The following is a 19,412-nucleotide window of genomic DNA, read 5'->3' on the forward strand; positions in this document are numbered from 1 at the left end:
CCTTTCCTTTCCTTTCCTTTCCTTTCCTTTCCTTTCCTTTCCTTTCCCTTCCCTTCCCTTCCCTTCCCTTCCCTTCCCTTCCCTCCCCTCCCCTCCCCTCCCCTCCCCTCCCCTTCCCTCCCCTTCTCTTCCCTTCCTTTCCTTTCCTTTCAAGAGAGGGAGAGAGAGGGGTGAGGAGGAGCAGAGGGAGAGGGAGGGAGGGAGAATCTTAAGCTGACTCCATACCCAGCACAGAGACCTGTTTGAGGCTTGATCTCACGACCCTGAGATCATGACCTGAGCCGAAGTCAAGTCGGATGTTTAAATGACTGAGCCACCCAGGGACTCCAAATTCTACCAAATATTTTAAAAGGAATCCTTACTAAATTTGTAAATCAAATGTTACCCAATTTCAAAACCAGGCAAAGTCGGTACAAAATTCTAGAAGATAAAATAGTAGAAAATCTTGAGCATCTAGGACTTGGTGAAGAGTTTGTACACATGGGGTGCCTGGGTGGCTCAGTTGGTTAAGTATCTGCCTTCGGTTCAGGTCATGATCTCAGGGTCATGGATCAAGCCCCATGCAGGGCTCCCTGCTCAGCAAGGAGTCTGCTTCTCCCTCTCACTCTGCTCTTATCTTCTCTCTCTTTCTCTCTCTCTCAAATAAATAAATTTTTACTGATAACACTGAAAGCACAATCAATAAAATAATAATTGATAAATAGGGCTTCATCAAAATAAAAATTTTACTGTGTGGGAAACCCAGTGAATGAGGATGAAAAGACTCTTATATAGACTGGGAGAAATCAATTGCAAACCACAGAGGTGACAAAAGGAATCACATATATGATATATATAATAATCATATGCTATACATATGACTGATACATATAGATAAATAGATATAGTTATGTATATCTATCTATCATCTATCTATCTATCTATCATCTATCTATCTATCTATCTATCTATATCTCATAGATAAAGAACTCTCAAAATTCAACAATACAAAAATCAAACAAGTCCAAATAAAAAATGGGCAAAAGACATGAAGGAATATTTTTTTTCTCCTGTGAAGTTTTACCAGAAAAAAATTCCTAATCTGTTCTCTTACACTTCTTAGCACACTACAATTTACTTCTGAATGGTTTACTTGCCAAATAGATGGAAAGGATTATCGGTCTAAGAAAAAGTCCCAGATCAATAGAGCTTTTATTGCATCTTTAAAATATTCACAGATCAGTCTGAAAAATCATCCAGCATCTTGTTGTTTCTGTAGGTGAAAAACTTAGATCTTATTCATCAGCCTGCTGGACTGTTCCTTTTTCAGAAACATAGATACCATCCAAAAACTTTCTGATATCCTTGTTTTTAACTGCTGTGGCTTGCTGAATCAAAGCAGCTGAGTTTGATACAAGTTCAATGTCATTTCCTTGAAGAAGTAACTCATCATCACTCTGGGCTTGAGATACTTAAACAAGCAACACCTGGCCTCATCCAAATCCTCTATATCCAAAATACATCTGTATTTTTCACCCAAGAAATTTTGAATTTCAACAAAAGAACCATTCTCCTGAATAACAACATTGATGGGGAAGTGAGCATACACAGACCTCATCTTGTAACAGAAGCCCAGAGTAATGCCCGGGATCACGTTCTGTACCTGACTACAGATAGTGCAAACAGTAGCCAGTTCTTTCCTAGTTCCCCACCATTTGTCAACTTGGAACCTCTTTTTTCTTTTTTTCTTTTCTTTTCTTTTCTTTTCTTTTTCTTTTCTTTTTTTTCTTTTCTTTTTCCTTTCTTTTCCTTTCCTTTCCTTTCCAAGGAGACTGAGTTCTACATTGATGTGATTGAAGTCCCTTTGGGGCCCTTTACAGTAACTGCACATCCTTTGAGTGATGTCGACATTTTCTGGAATGTTGACAGTCTGATTGCTGAGAATGGTCTTCATTCTCACAGTAGATATGGAAAACAACAACATGAAGGAATAGTTCACTGAAAAGTATATAGGCATGGCTGATAAACATATGATAAGCTTTTCAACATAATTAGTCATCAAAGAAATGCAAATTAAGGCAATGTTGAAACATCACTATAAACCTATTAGAACAGCTAACACTTCAAATAATATGAAACAGTGATGATATTAAATGGCACTGAGATGCAGATAAATGAGATCCTGTGTATCACTGGTAGGATGCACATAAAATGGTACAGCCACTGTGGAAAACATTTGGACAATTTCTTAAAAGTTAAACGTGCACTTACCATATGACACAGTAATTGACCTCCTGCATTTTTATCTCAGAGAAATGAAAATCTACATCCACACAGATGCTTGTACATAATTGTTTATAGCAGTTTTATTTGCAATAGCCAAAAAGTGGAAACACCAAAATGTCTTTCAGTAGGTGAGAAGTTTAAAATAACTGTTGTATATGCAGGAGGACCTGGATAGCTTAGTAGGTTACATGACCGACTCTTGACTTTGACTCAGGTCAGGATCTCAGGGTGGTGAGATGGAGCCCCATGTTGGGCTCCCCATTCAGCATGGAGTCTGATTGAGAGTCTCTCTCTCCCTCTGCCTCTGTCCTTTCCCCTGCTCATGTGCTCTGTGTGTGGGTGTCTCTCTCTCTCTCAAAAACAAATAAATAAATAAACAAACAAACAATAAAATAACTTGTACATCCATACCATGGAATACTACCAATAAATAACAAGTGATTATTTATCAATACATGAAACAACTTGGATGGATCTCAAAGGTATTATGTTGAGTAGAAAAACTTAATTGTACAAGGATGATTCTATTATATAACACCCGAGCCACCCAAGCACCCGTATAACATTCTTAAAATGATAAAATTATAGAGATGAAATATACATCAGTTCTTACTAGCTGTTAGGAATGGGCATCTGGTTGCAGGTTTGATTATAAAAAAGTACCATGAGAGAGATTATTGCGGCATAGAATATCTAGATTGTGCTGTTGGTTACACAAATCTACATATGTGACAAATGACATGGAATTATACACATACATTGTACCAATGTGAAATTTCTGTTTTGATATTGTATTATAATTATGTAAAATGTAACCATTGGAGGAAACTGGGTAAAAAGTAAGACTCTTCTCTGTATTATCTTCACAACTTCCTTTGAGTATGTAATTATTTCCAAAACAAAAGTTAAAAAGCAAACAAAAAAATTAATACAGAAAGAAAAGCAATAAACCTGCAAAATCCTACAGAGCTGGAAATGTAATTGCAGTGCTCTTTCAAAGATATTTCAGAGGTTTTCAGCAGTTGAATAATTAGAATTATTGGATATGTGAACTTCAAAAGGATTATTTCCCTAGCATTGTTTTGGAATTTTATGTAGTTATAATTATTCTGTCAAATCCTACTATTATTGAAAAAAAGTATCAGTAGATCTCTAATTATGACAATCACAACTGGAAATGTATCAGTGTTCTTTTTTACTGATTTTTTTAAATTTTTTAATAATTTTTATTGTTATGTTAATCACCATACATTACATCATTAGTTTTCGATGTAGTGTTCCATGATTCATTGTTTGTGCATAACACCCAGTGCTCCACGCAGAATGTGCCCTCTTTAATATCCATCACCAGGCTAACCCATCCCCCCACCCCCCTCCCCTCTAGAACCCTCAGTTTGTTTTTCAGAGTCCATCGTCTCTAATGGTTCGTCTCCCCCTCCGACTTACTCCCCTTCATTCTTCCCCTATCTTCTTCTTTTTTTTTCTTAACATATATTGCATTATTTGTTTCAGAAGTACAGATATGTGATTCATCAGTCTTGTACAATTCACAGTGCTCACCATAGCACATACCCTCCCTAATGTCTATCACCCAGCCACCCAATCATAATCAAAATTAAGTCCATGCATTTTCCTTTGGAAAATCAAATCACACTGGCAACAATTTAATCAAATATTTAAAGATTCAACATTTATGTGAAATCAAATGATCAATAAACCCAAATCAGAACAACATGTCTATAAATATATTGACTCAAGGATTTAAAGTCATAACACACTCAAGACAACACAGATGTTGCACTAAAAAGTGCAACATGCATCATAAAATGCAGAGGGATTCCTAATATCCGTGAATGTGCATGCAGATAGGACCTTCACAACATTGCCAAGCATTGTGACAGCGTGTCTTATCAGAATTCTGAATAAAATCTTTAACTATCTGCTTTTTTTTCTTTCCTTTTTTTTAAGGAAGTGAGTACCAAATGTCTATAATGCTAACAATTCTCTTAGTAGATTAATAGTGAATGACTCATCCTACTAAAAGTGAAAGGCTGGGATGTCATGCCATTGCTTATAATAACTGAAGCAGTAATTTATGTTTTTGTATCTTAGCTGTTTGGAGAAACACTCTTCTGGACTCTCTCAGGGGCATGTTATTTTATAAGTGGTGGTCTTTCTTATTATTTTGGAGGTTTAGATGCTGGTGAGGTCACACAAGTGAAAACTAATCAGAGGGCTTGTTTCATGTGGAAGAAAGGCTCTGCCTTCATTTCGTACCCTCTGGTTCTAGTGGTCTTTTAAATGCTGACCCAGGAAACAGATTGGGTATCAAAGATAATAATAATAAAATAATAATAATGACAATACAAAGTATAGCTCCTACCATATTCCATCACTGGACTAAATACTTCATATGTATGAATTAATTTACTCTTCACAACATCCCTATGATGAAATAATGATTGTTGCAATTTTTTTTCAATTTATAAGTGAGGAAACTAACAGGACAGAGATACTGACTCTCGTGTCTGTTTTCACAATCACACATTTTAAATAGCATGTACCCATTTTTAATTTTTTTAGGTTCTTTATGTTTTTACTTTTTTGCCATTTATTTTTTTATTTTTTTAAAGATATTATTTATTTATTTGAGAGAGAGAGCATGAGAGGGAAGAGGGTCAGAGGGAGAAGCAGACTCCCTGCCGAGCAGTGAGCCCGACATGGGACTCGATCCCGGGACTCCAGGATCATGACCTGAGCTGAAGGCAGTCGCTTAACCAACTGAGCCACCCAGGCGCCCTTTTTTTTACCATTTAAAACATCAGTCCTTTGTTATATCACAGAACATTTTAGATAATAAGCCGTATTTTCAGTATTCAGTCAAGTACCTATTGTGTCCTCCCTACGTTTCTGTCAGACTGTGACTTTGGGGTGCTTTGTAGTTCTTAAATCTAAACAATTCATCTGTGATGTCTTCATAAAACACTTATGTGAATGACTGAAACTATCCTGAATATGAGAATGAAGTCCAGTAGAAATTACATTTGATCTGGTACAAGTTTGTTTATATATGTAGTCTGAGCATTTTCTCTACTCGGATGATTCCGTCTCTCTTAGTGCCCTTGGACTATTGTCTCAGTTTATAGTCTTCTCTTCCTAAGAGTTAGAATGTGAGTTTGTTCTGTTTACTGCTCTCTGAGACCTACGTATTCTTTGTTTCCTAGCACCCTGTAGAAACAACTATGTTTTCAATAATGAATCCATCCTTGTGTCTAATCAGTGCTCACACTATCAAACTTTTGGTTATCAGTAATTCTAATAACCTGACTTTGGGAAAACTTAATAATTTAATATAATTATAGACTTTATCTTCTGACTATATATATGAATAAATATTCTATCTTAAGAGAAGTCATTTAAATTATGTAGTTAATTTAAAATAGTAGGTATATTTGTGTGAATTAAACTTTCAAATATATTTCTATAAATATATACATATTTTAAATACCAGCATGATGAAATTATGACATATGAACTTAAATACAATTATTCATCAAAAGTGGAAAAAATGTACTGGGATGACTGAATGGCCCAGTTGGTTCAGCGCAGGTGGCTCTTGATTTCAGTTCAGGTCTTGCAGGGTCAGGAGTTCAAGCCCCACATTGGGTTCCACACTGGGCCCAGAGCCTACTTAAAAAAAAATGTTGAAAAGTCCTTTAAAATAACTATAACTTAATGTTAAATTTGCTTTCCCCTTCTTACACTGAGAAGAAGGGAAAAAATGTTTAGCTTTTAAATTGTTTTCAGATGCTCTGATAGATTACTTGGCATCAATTATATTTATTGTTAGTAATATTTTCTCAGTTTATATGGACATGGTTTATAGAAAAAAATCACATTTTATATTAATGTTTGTAAAGGAATTAAAAAGCCTACCTCAGTAATGATATAACAAATGTAAATTTCTTGAAATAATGATTATGGCAGTTTTAAAAATAATATTGTTAATGGAAGAGTGATTCTTTGTTAGTGTGATATTTAAACCGATTGACATCATTACAAATGGCTTACTAGATTCCCTAGAGCTTTTTAGTGTACTCTTTGGCAGTTACTTAAAAGGAGAGACATCAATGTCTGCCAATTATCTTTGGAGGAAATAGAGAGTACTAATGCATTCAGACATATTAGATTTAGTTAAAAGGAAAGAGGACTGGTACGGGTTTTTCTTTGTCTTGAAAATTCAACTGAGTGAAATCCTGCAAGAAAAAAAATTCTAAACAGGAGTAAGTTGGCAGAATTATTTATAGTTTATAACAAAATAAGACACTATAAAGAAGATCGATACATTATTCTTCTCACTGAATACTTCAAAGAACTATAGTGGGTAAAAATGTAGCCTATCATGTTTTGCTGGTGTGGGGCTGGGTTAGATCATCAAGTGGAAATTTGATGGGCTGCTCTGAGTATTTCTGAATTTTCATTTGAAACCTAATAATTAATAAAAACAAAATTTGGGGCACCTGGGTGGCTCAGTCAGTTAACTGTCTGCCTTTAACTTAGGTCATGATCCTAGAGTCCTGCGATCAAGCTCCTGCATGGGGCTGCCTGCTTGGCGGGGAGTCTGCTTCTCCGTCTCCCTCTGCCCTTCCCCCCCATTCGTGAGTGTGCTCTCTCTCTCTCAAATAAATAAAACCTTTAAAAAAATGTAAGATTCCCAGTAATTATATTAAGCCTCCATTATCATTTATCATTATCATTTATCATTGTCAACTCCTTGACCCTTCCTTACTCTCTTAATCATGCACAGGTAAACAAACAAAGCCTTTGCCAACTCTTTCTCTCTCTGTCTCCACACACACATACACACATACATATTCTCTCTCTCTCTTTCTCTCTCTCTCTATATATATAATACTAATATGTATACTAAATATATATTTTATACTAATATATTTTAGTAATAAATATTTATTTTTTATTTTTACAGATATATGTATATGTGTGTGTCTATATATATGTATTTAGTGTTATTCTTTTAAATTTGGGGAGAGTATGTAAGAGCCACTCAAAAATTAATTTTGTCCTCAATAAAAAATACCCTTATTTGAACTTCCACCTCTAGCCTTATTAAAATATCATTGATCAGAGGACTCTTAAATAGCATAACCACAGGGAAAAAAATATTTCACAAATTTTAGATATTGTACAATTAGCAGTGCTAAACTGTTGTCACTCAGATGAAGTAAGTGGTGTGGTTACTATGATAGCACTTGACAAAGCAATTAACACAATACAATTCTTTATCTATTCACCTGCATGTAAGAAAAATACCCTTCTATAATTTTGAGTTCATTTGTGGTCACTATAACTTAATTTTTGAAAAGAAAAAAATGCAGTTGTGAATTTTATTAATAATTTATTTTTGCATAGAATTCTGTATGCTTGTAACTGCTTTCCTTGACAGTAGGGAAAATTTTGAGCCTATCTCTAGTGCCTATACTCTTCAAGTTTAAAGTGTCATTAAATCAAGTAGGGATATACATTTACTAGCTTCAAACATACCAGATGGTTGTATTTGTCTTTCCCTTTCCAACTGTACTGAAACCAGATCACTGAACAATAACAATTTGGTCACAAAACTAAAAGCAAAATAAAGTAAAAAAAAAAAAAAAACAAGAGGGAGGGGCGCCTGAGTGGCTCAGTTAGTTAAGCGTCTGCCTTCGGCTCAGGTCATGATCCTGGGGTCCTGGACTCGAGTCCCGCATCGGGCTCCCTGCTCAACGGGGAGCCTGCTTCTCCGTCTCCCTCTGTCATTCCCCCCACTTGTGCTTTCTGGCTCTATCTCTCTCTCTGTCAAATAAATAAATGAAAAATCTTAAAAACAAAACAAAACAAAAAACAAACAAAAACGAGGGAGTGGGATGCTATTGCAGACGGCTAGTAGAACTAGTTGCCCTGTTTGACAGCTAGTGAACACAAAAATGTAAAGTTAGATTATGCAAAGAATAAGGGTTTGTGTAAATACTAAATTTATGCAACTGTGTGTTCATTGTGGCGGGTGAGGCCAGTTCATTTGCCAGAATCTCTGCCCATGCCCCTCTCTCTGGGTATCCTTCTGCTGCCTATCAAAGTCTGAGAACAACATCCTAATCACTATGAATGATCAGCTGGCTTCCTGCTGAGATCAAAGATGGATTTTCTTTGTCAGCTTTCTTTACAACAACAATATACAAAGTAAATATTGCTGTGGCTTTATAAATCCAAACTCCTTAGAAATGTTCTTCCAAAATAATACAAAAAAAGGACTAGCATTTATATAGTGCTTTACTTATTATTATCACATTATAATCATTGTTATTATTATTCTAATCACATGTATTACCTAAGGATTTCTACTATAGGAGAAACCAAATATATAACAAAATATTTAGAAAAAGGTAAAGTTTTGGGAAATAACAGTAAGAATTATTTAGTCTTGGAAAAGAGATATTTTCCAAAAGTAATTATCTGAATGCTTTCAGCACTCTTCTGATTAAAATTTCCTTCAAAATTGCTCAAATATTAAAATTACCTTCAAAATCTTCTGAAGCTATTTTCTAAGTCATTATGCATTCACTGAGAGCTTAATTATTTAGATTTCATTATCTATAACCATAAAAAATACAGTCTTTGTGGAAATGCATACTTCACAAAACACATCATTATAGTAAACATTCATTTATACAAAATGATTGAGAATAATACGTTTTAATTAATTTAGAAGTAACCAATTTTTAAAGAATTAGGAAATATAAGCAAGTCTCATATGAAATCTTCGAAAAATAATTTTGATTTTCACAAGCTATTCATAAATATCTTTCTGGTAATGTTTTAACAACTATTGTTAACATCAATTGCCATTCTATACTAAGAAATAAAACAATTATTATAGTTTTCCTTTTTTTCCCATTAGGTTTAGAGTTATTGTCATTCTCTAAAAGATTGAAAAATTAGGTTTTATTACAATATAAAAGCAGAAGTCATAGCAGTTGTTGTGCATTTAAAATAATATATTTTAGAAAACAGACACATTTTGAAATTCATTTCAGTGCCAGTCATTGAATGGAAAGTATATCAGTGTCAGTAGGAAAGTAATGCACTGTTCACAGCACACACAGGAGTCCACAGATGGCCACAGCAAATAGGCTAACCTCCTACTAGTCTCACAGTTCTTACTGAAATTAGCAGGAAATGAATGTATCTTCTTAGTGAACTTATATTTATTTAAAACCATACCAGTTCCTATTACCATTTTCATGACAGAAAATATATATTTAGTAGCCACCTTCCTCATTTAACATAAATGAGATAAACTATTCTCCAGAAAATCAAAAAAAGAAAGGGGAGAGGGAGGGAAAGAGAAAGAGGAGAGAGGGAGGAAGGAAGGAAGGGAGGAAGGAAGGAAGGAAGGGAGGGAGGAAGGAAGGAAGGAAGGAAGGAAGGAGAAAGAAAAAGAAAGAAAAATTATGTTTCTGAAAGGGAAGATGTTTAAGTCCTTACTTTTTTTTTTAAGATTTTATTTATTTATTTGCCAGAGAGAGAAAAAGACAGAGAGCACAAGCAGGGGGAGCGGCAGGCAGAGGGAGAAGCAGGCTGATGAGGACTCGATCCCAGAACCCTGGGATCATGACCAGAGCTGAAGGCAGACACTTAACCATTTGAGCCACCCAGGCGCCCCTAAGTCCTTACTTTTAAAATATGGGTCATTTCAGGTGAAAAATGTTCTTGGGAGGGTCTTTGAAATAATTACCCTTTTTATGGAAAAAACTATTTAAATCAATATTAGGGAAGATAGCCTTACATAACTGAAAAAACTTAAACAAATGTCTTTGTACGTTAAAACATAATGCTTTAAGGTTATGGATCAGTGGCTTGAAACACACAGAGATCACATGCTCTCTCTGTTATTTGCTCCAGTCACTGGAAGGAGAGACTACTACCTATGCTCTGTCTGCTAGGATGTCTCTCTGTCAGCATCTGAGTGGTGGTTTGAAGCAAAAATAATGTCAGGGTTTAGATTCTCCAGAGACCAACTTGCCCACTCACTCTGTCAGGATTTGAGAAGTTCTGAATCATTTGTACTGACAGGCTCTTGATTTGCCCTTTTCAGGTCTAGGATCTGTTGTCTTCTTTTGAGTTTTGCCAGATTTTTAACGTTTTTTTTTTTTTAATCCTCCAGGAACCAATGAATAGTTCTTTGGTTTGTAGGCGTCCCTCATGTGAGTAAGGGTGATGCTGTAGGGAGTTTGTAATGTCGAGTTTGTTAAGGATAAAGCGTTCGGTTCTGTCTTTTATCCTATTCAAAACTTTAATACTTGGAATCTCTAAGATGATAGAACTTAACGTACATAGTTCTTGTAGCATTTTTCTATTACAGAATAGAGCTCAGAATCATTTTCATAAGTTGAGATATAAAGTCAAAATAAACATGAACTTAAGGGTTGGCTCATAAATTAACTAATAGGAAGAAGTTCACAGTAATCATAGGCTTAAGTGACACTGCTAATTTTTCTCTTTTTTATTTATTATTATTATTATTTTTATTTATTATTTTTGCCAGGGACCGCTAGCACTTTTGACACAACCATGTTGTACGTATAATTCTGTGACAGTACATTACTTGAGAGTCATGTTTGGGTGGTTGGGGAAAAAATAAATAAAACATTTTTTTAAAAAGGATAACTTCTAATAGTAATTTGTGATACTGATTATGCAATTATTGCTTTTTACCAGTTAAAAGTTTGGAATCTGAGGTCAGACAAAGGTGCAAATCTGGCTCCAAGAATGAACAGGCCTTGGGGTGCCGGGGTGGTTCACTGGGTTAAGCTGCTGCCTTCAGCTCTGGTCATGATCCCAGGGGTCCTGGGATCAAGCCCCATATCAGGCTTCCCTGCTCAGTGGGGAGTCTGCTCCTCCCTCTCCGTCTGAACACCCCCCCAACTGCTGATGCACTCGCATGCGGACTCTCTCTCTCTCAAATGGATAAATGAAAAATCTTAAAAAAAAATGAACAGGCCATGTAACACTTGAATATATTACTTAACTGTGTCCACTCATTTATTTATCTATAAATGTATGATAATGAAGATAAAAATCTCATAGGAGTGTTGTGAGATTTAAATTGCACAATGCATGTGAAATTGTAGCATAGTACATTGCACATTTTTTATCCCCTTAAAATTTAGCTGCTGTTACTGTTCAGCATCATGCCTTTCTCATCATCATCATTATTGATTGACTTGTTCATGTTTTTCTCCACAGTTTGATCACACATAGTAACTTGCCCAGAAAAGTTTCTCCATATTTGCTAATCAAGTTGAGCTAAATATAAATATTCATTTCATTTTGTATTACTTTAGGATCAAGTTGTCCCTCTCCCTCTCTAATACTGAGCACATTGGTAAATATCATTTTTTGAGAGACTCCTGTTTAGGGCTGATTGACAATGGCTTCAAGTGTGCTGGTCCTAAAGCCATTGGATAACAACTGATTTACAAGAAACTAGAGATCAGTGTGAAGAACCCACAAGACCTGAATAATATAGGCAAAGAATATACAGAATGCTCACTATTTCCCACAGGATTTCGATTTAACTGGGAAAATTATAATTTTTATTTTTATAAAGAAGGTGGCAAAAGCATATAATCTAAATCTGATGCAACAATATTTGGAAAAGGAAAACAGATCCACTATACTTAGAGGAAGATCAGGTTTCACTTTTGGAAGACAAAATGGTCTAAATGTGACCTAGAGAGTAGAATGCTTAATGCACCCTAATCATTTTATGGCACTGTATGGAAAATGAAGTAACTAGTTCCATCCCTGTGATTTATTATGTATGAGATATTGAATAACATTCTTAATCTCTCAGAACTTTTAGTATTTTTAGCTTTAAGATGAGGGTAACCACATCTGACCTTCCTCAATCACTAGAATCAAATGACAGATTATCAAAAATGAGATCAGCATATAAAGGTATATAATGTACTATATATAATAGGTGCTCTAATTATAGCAGGTATGTTATGATCTTAACAGTTTAATAACTCAGAATTTTAATAGGGTATATATACATTGTGAAGTGTGTGTATATATATAATATAAATTATATATATCAATATATAATACATTATATATACATTATACACATATATGGGCACTATGGTGTATAATATATGTATTATATACACATTGCATATGCATAATATATATATTATGTGTTATGCACATTATATATGTACACTATATAGTACAGATACATATATTATAGACATAGATTATGTATACATTATACACATTACATATGTGTTATATATTTACCCTATTCACTTCCACTTATGCCCCTTAATTTCCATGTTTGTTTGTTTAGTTGTATGCTGCTAGATGCAGCATTTTGCTTCCTTAGGTCACCCCATTTTATTCCTTCGTTTGGTGAGTTTAAGGTTTCTCTAAATTTTCCAGTAAGGAAGAAAGCAGAGCCCTTTTAAAATAACCATGCAATTAAGGGGACCTCCACTAAACTACTGTTCTAATTCCCAGCTATCCTACAAAGAGACTAAGTCTTGCTTTTAAACCAGGAAAACTTTGTCTCAAATACATGTGACTTTTCCCAAGCCTTGAGGATACAGATGAAACTTTTAAGTTCTCTTTGTTCAAGTATCAGATATTACTTTATCATAGCCAGGCTTTGAAATTGAAAAAATTGACATGATTAATATCAATTTAAACATTGTCAAATGTCAAACCCCATGTCTCTATAAATCAACATTTTTGCTTTCAAAGTTCTATTCTATATAAAGATTCCAAACATTTGACTTCTTTGTACTTTCTGGGTCCTTTAATCTCCTCTTTCCTAAGGTGAATGAATATGTGCATTTGAGGTGATGAATATCATTGATTCTTTGTAGAAAGGAAAGATACAGAGCCATATATTAGTTTGCTAGGACTGCCATAACAAAGTACTACAAATTGGGTGACTTAAACAACAGAAATGTATTGTCTCAGTTTGGGAGGCTAGAAGTCCAAGATCAAGGTGTTGGCAGTTGGTTTATTCCAAGGGCTTCAAGGGAGAAAATATTCCATGACTCTCTCCTGGCTACTGATGGTATGCTGGCCATCTTTGGCCTTCCTATGTGCATCACCCCAGGCTCCATCTTCATGTTCACATGGCATTCACCTTATATCTGTGGCCGTGTCCAAATTTCCCCTTTGTATAATTACACCAGTAGTGTTGGATTAGGAGCCTGCCCTACTCCAGTATGACCTCATCTTAATTAATGACATCTGCAATGACCATACTTACAAATAAGGAGACATTATGAGGTACTGAGAGTTAAGACTTCAACATATGAATGGGGGGGTGCACAATTCAACTCATAACAGGCCATAAGGACAAAGTGTAAAAACTCTCTTAGTTAATGCATCTAAATTCTGTCCTGCAGTGAATTAATCTTAATGGTTTATTCATTATAGCATCCCCTCACCAATATAGACCATGTACTTCTTTGTAATCTAATCTATAGCAAAAATGCTGGTTTCTTCCTGTTGTGTGCTCTGTACACCAAAGGAAAAGGGTGCTCATATGTGTCTTTTAATGAGGACGCTACATTTAATTGCGTATATCTGTGCTATTAGGAAGAAAGGTCATAATAAAAATATAAGCAATAAAGAATATGTGATTTCTGTTTCCACATATTAAATAAAAACTAGCTTTGATACTTCTGACTATTGAAAATTTCCTTTTTATATTCCTAGCATTTATTGTATAACAAACACCAGCAAATTTTGGAAGAGTAGCTTACTCCTACACAAATTATCCTAGTTCTTTATTATGATGTAAACACATTTAAACAAACTCTATGTGGTTTGAAGAGTAAACAATTTATTAAGATAATATCCATCCTAGCAGGTGTGAGTTGATACCTCCATTGTGGCTTAATTTTCATTTCCCTGATTATTAGTGATGTTGAACACTTTTTTATGGACCTGTTGGCTATTTGTATGTCTTCTTTGGAAACGTGTCTCATCAGACCCTCTGCCCATTTTTTAATTGGGTTATTTTGTTTTCTGTTGAGTTGTATGAGTTCCTAATATATTTTGGATATTAACCCTTCGTCAGATATATGGTTTGCAAATATTTTCTCCCATTCTGTTTGTTCCCTTTTATTTTGTGATTGTTTTCTTTGTTGTGCATAGTATTCAGCCATTAAAAAAAAATCTGCTATTTGCAATAGTGTGGATGAAACTGGAGCCTGTGATGCTAAGTGAAATAAACCAGAGAAAGACAAATACTATATGATCTCATTTATATGTAGGTTCATAAATTGTCAAACTTGGAACCAGAGAGTAAATGATAGTTATCAAGGTCTGAGAGGGGTGGAAAAATGAGGAGATGTTAGCCAAAGGGTACAGACTTCAACGTATAAGATGAATGAGTTCTGGGGATATAATGTACAACATAGTGACTATAGATAATAATACTGCATTGTATACTTGAAATTTGCTAAGTGAATAGATCTTAAGTGTTCTCACCATACCAAAAACAACAACAACAACAACAACAAGATAGTTATGTGAGGTGATAAATGTGTTAATTAGCTTGATTATGGTAATCATTTCAATATGTATACATATATCAAATATCAAACCAGCACATTGCATACCCTAAATATATATAATTTTTATTTATGAATCATTTCCCAGTAAAGCTGGAAAAATAATTTTAAAATAATAATAATAAAAAGAGTTTATCAGGAAGTGTAAAATAGGAGTTAACACAGCTTTTTCTTTCAGTAATGTGTATATGTTACTCATTCTTCTTTAACCTATGGTGTCATTGCTATGAAATGAAATTCTCATGCCCTTTCTATATGTTGTAATACCAAAAACAGTAGGTCCCTGTTTTCCATTTACCTAATATAAAAATATTTTTATAATGCTATATAATTTTTTAAGCTAGAAAAACTATACACATAAAATGTAAAGAGTATATACTATTTTCACCTATCTCTACCAATAATTTATTTAAAAATGTATATAAAGCTGAAAAAACAAAGGTTATATATTCATAAGGAGTTACTCCATTTAGTATTTCTGAGGAGACAGTGTAAAGTTGAGGAATATTTTTTAAATATTTCTGATTTTTCTCATCCTTTTAACATGATATGAGAATTTGGATGCATAGAGTCATAGCATTTGTCCCAAGAATCATTATGATAACTCTCAATTATCTTCTTTGTAATTGACATTTTGAAGGAACAAATAAGTTCCTAGTTTGATTTTTATTTTGTTGGAAGTAACCTGTTTACTCACTTATATATAATGAAGCTTACTCTGCAGAAAAATAAAAAGTCAACTCACAAGGAAAAAAACATACGAATATATTTGTTGCAGCTGTCAGGAAACAATGCTCCATAAATATTTCCATATTTCCTCACATTCAGGGTTTACTGAACAAAGATTACTGACAACCTATGTAAAGGATGATTGAAGGGAAAAAAAAAACAAGCCTTGTAAGTTTCTGAGAAATTTATAAACAATCTTCCCTGGAGTCATTTGTTTACATTCCAGGGGTTGTAAACCTAGAGACCTTCTCCCTCCAGAGAGTATGTATTTATATTCCAGAGCAAACATCAATTTCTTTCCATCTTTGGAGAGATAGATGTGCCAGCCACCTTATATAAGTTCCCAGTTTCATAGTTTTGGGATTACCCTCCTGTGATACATACCCTGCAATACATAGAGTTGACATCTGCTTTCATCCCTTAATCCTGTGGTGATTTGGAGCATGGGAACTGGTACAAGGTATTTTGTGAATCCCAAGTCTGGCTTCTGATACAAGGAAATACTGATTCTCTCTCTGTGTGTAACATAGTAATGTATAATTATGCAAGTAGGGTAACACCTCAAACCATTCTTTCATAGTTTCAGGTGGGCTAACTACAGAGGAAATGAACAAGTATAAATCCTATAAAGGTATGATCCAGATCTATATGGATTAGTCAAACTTGATAGTTCTCAAATGTAATACAGAGAAAGAAAAAAAGTTACCAAAAAATATAGAGTGTAATACAATTTAGTTCAATGTAATTTGTGTTGTAATATCATTTGAGAATATTCTAATCTCCTTCAAAAGACTAGAAAAACAAACAGATTTGATAAAATACCACCATAAGTGTTAAGCAAAGAGAGAAAATAAGCTGCAGCTTATGAGCTATAAGCAGTATTTTGTAAGTTGTGTTAAGATATATGATGAAACAAGTTGCTTGTGAGATAAAGAAATCATAATATATGTTAAATATAGATCATAAGTTAGTAACCTCAAGACATGTTAAAGATAGATGGAATAATTAGAACAAACAAAAGTACTACTTTTAAATAGAAATCAATGGAAAGATCAAGTCATATGCTATAATTATGTCAACAATAAGCTGACAGTTGTTATCTTTAAATTGGCTATCTATTTATGACTCCTATTATGTTCCCATTTGGTCTCTCATGGACTCAGAACAAGAACAGCTAAAAGAAGTAACTGCTCAGGTTACTAGACTAGTTATTGATCTATAGCCGTGACCAGGACTTCTTGTTTGGCATCTCTTTGACGGGGCAAGTATGTTTATGTTGGCATCTTCATTCTATTAAACTCCTGACTCAAACCTTAGGTCTGGTCCCCATAAAACACCATTAGTTGGTAAGACTGGCATGGCAGACAGAGGTACAGATACACATGATGTTGTGTAACCTAGGGTTCAGGAAGTTTGGTCTTTCATTGTATCTTCTTGTTTACTCCTTGCTTCCTGCTATTATGTTTTTAACTGATTTTGTAAACCATGCCATTCAGAATCTTAATCTGGCCTGACAGATTAAGGAATATCAGGAATAACCTTTAGAATAGTTTTCCTGATATTATCTCTCGGGCTTCTATTGCGTAAAGATAATTTTTCCACAGATGGGGCGCCTGGGTGGCTCAGTCAGTTAAGTGTCCAGCTCTTGGTTTTGACTCAGGTCATGATTGGGTCATGAGAAAAAGCCCCACATTGGACTCCACGCTCAGTGCGGAGCCTGCTTGAAGATTGTCTCCCTCTGCCCCTCTCCCTTCAAATATTATAAATAAATCTTAAAAAAGATAATATCCCACAGATAATTAAGATATGAAATAAAACTATGTATTATTTGTTGGACATGTTTTATTACCAAAGAAAGGGGTATGGAAGGACATTAAAATACATTAAAACGGCTATGATAAGGCAAAGGGTAGCAGAATGGGAAAAGAGTTCCTATTTATAGAGAGGTTAAACTTTATATGTATCTCCCTTTCATAAAGGACACTATATTACTTGAGTAATTGGAGATTAATAAAAAGTAATCATGACACTATTTTATTTTTTAGTGTATATTGATCATTTAAATAATCAAATTAGAGTCTTAATTCTTCTCTTTGACAATGATTTTCATTCCATTAATTCCAGTCCATTCTCTAGAGATCTGCTCTCATTCTCACACTGATTTTCTTCTGGATCCCTATATTCACCAAGCCCCTACTAACTTCCTGGCTAATGTAGAAGCTTTTTCCTCTGCTTGGAACACTCTACCTTTTGTTTGCCATCCTAATTCTCTTTCAGATACCAGTTCATAGACTTTTACTTATTCTTTTTTTATACCCGTAATGTATTCATAACTTCCCTGTGATGCACTTAGTAACTGTGATTATTTCATAAATATATTTCTTTGCTTCTAGGCTTTGAGCTTCATTAGGGTAAGGATTATATATGAATTTCATCACCATTATATTCCAGTTACCAAATACATTGCCTAACAAATAGAAGATGATTAATAAATAAAGAAAAGTATCATGAGAGATCAGGAAAGATGAGAATGGGAAAGTGTGCCTCTTAAATTTAGTGGCATGTAAATAATTTGAGACTTGAGTAATTAAAGTTATGCTGGACAAGTGAGGTAGAGTCCAGATACTAGTCCATGGAGAAATTGGTATTAAGGTACAGAAATAATAAGTACAGAAAATTTATTTTAGAAGTTTGATTTTAAAGGAAAAGACAAATATTGGGGAGTGCCTGCAGGTAGAGTGGGAATGAAAAAAGTTTTTATTGGGATGCCTGGGTGGCTCAGTCATTAAGCATCTGCCTTCGGCTCAGGTCGTGATCCCAGAGTCCTGGGATCAAGTCCCACATCAGGCTCCTTGCTCAGTGAGGAGCCTGCTTCTCTCTCTCCCTCTGCTGCTCCCCCTGCTTGTGCTCTTTCTCTCTCTCTCTCTCTGATAAATAAATAAATAAAAATCTTTTAAAAAAAGTTTTTATTGCTAAGTGTGTTGTTATATTTAAATCTGAGAGAACACATGTGAATGCTATTCAGAATATTCTAATGGAAAGAAATAAATTGAAGATATGGCAAGTGGGAGGGGAGAATTTAAAGTAAAAGTCCTTGATAAGGTCAAAGAGGAGGAAGTATAGGGTAAAAACAGGAATATATTGTCATGAAATTTGGAGAAATGTGCTTACACAATTGTAATAGGGCTGAAAGAAGAAAATATCTTCATATTGTGATATGGAGACATCTTCTTTAAGAAAAGTAAAGAGATATGGAGTTGGTAGTAGGTTAAATGTTTGAAAAATATAGTGAAGTTTTACTGGTACTCCTAAATGGAGAGCTAAGTGATTTTTTTAGATAGCAGGATAACTATATTTAGAGAATCATTAAGGTTAATGACCGTTACTTAAATAGGTGGAGAAATATCCCCAATGGGAAATTTTATCTAAAAGTATTCAAGAACTTAAGACAAGCATGAAAGATTGTGGGCTTTCATTACTTTAATATAATTTTAAAAAAAGAAAAGAAAAGGAACAAAGTAAAATACTTTTAGGATATTGGAGAGTACTGGAATGATAGACTTTAATTTTAAGCAGGAAGATGATGCATAGGAAAAGAGTAAAGTGGTAAAATCCATTTGTTAATTATCACATTATAATTAATCTTTATATAATTAAGGAAAATCCCTTAGTTTCTTCTTCAAAAAAAGTTCTTTAGTTGCTGTTGTTGTTTCTGTCCTTGGGTCATTATTCTTTTGTTTTGTTTTGTTTTTCTCAAGGTTTTAT

General features: G+C 34.3%; 1 pseudogene; it reads right to left on the reverse strand.

Annotated features, from left to right (window-relative positions):
* Positions 1-1,274: 1,274 nt before the first annotated feature.
* LOC112825118 (large ribosomal subunit protein uL6-like) lies at positions 1,275-1,933 on the reverse strand (annotated as a pseudogene).
* Positions 1,934-19,412: the final 17,479 nt, after the last annotated feature.

Source organism: Callorhinus ursinus, unplaced genomic scaffold, assembly GCF_003265705.2.
Source record: "Callorhinus ursinus isolate GAN/ISIS: 27379988/994484 unplaced genomic scaffold, GSC_fseal_2.0 scaffold12, whole genome shotgun sequence".
NCBI classification, from domain to species: domain Eukaryota; kingdom Metazoa; phylum Chordata; class Mammalia; order Carnivora; family Otariidae; genus Callorhinus; species Callorhinus ursinus.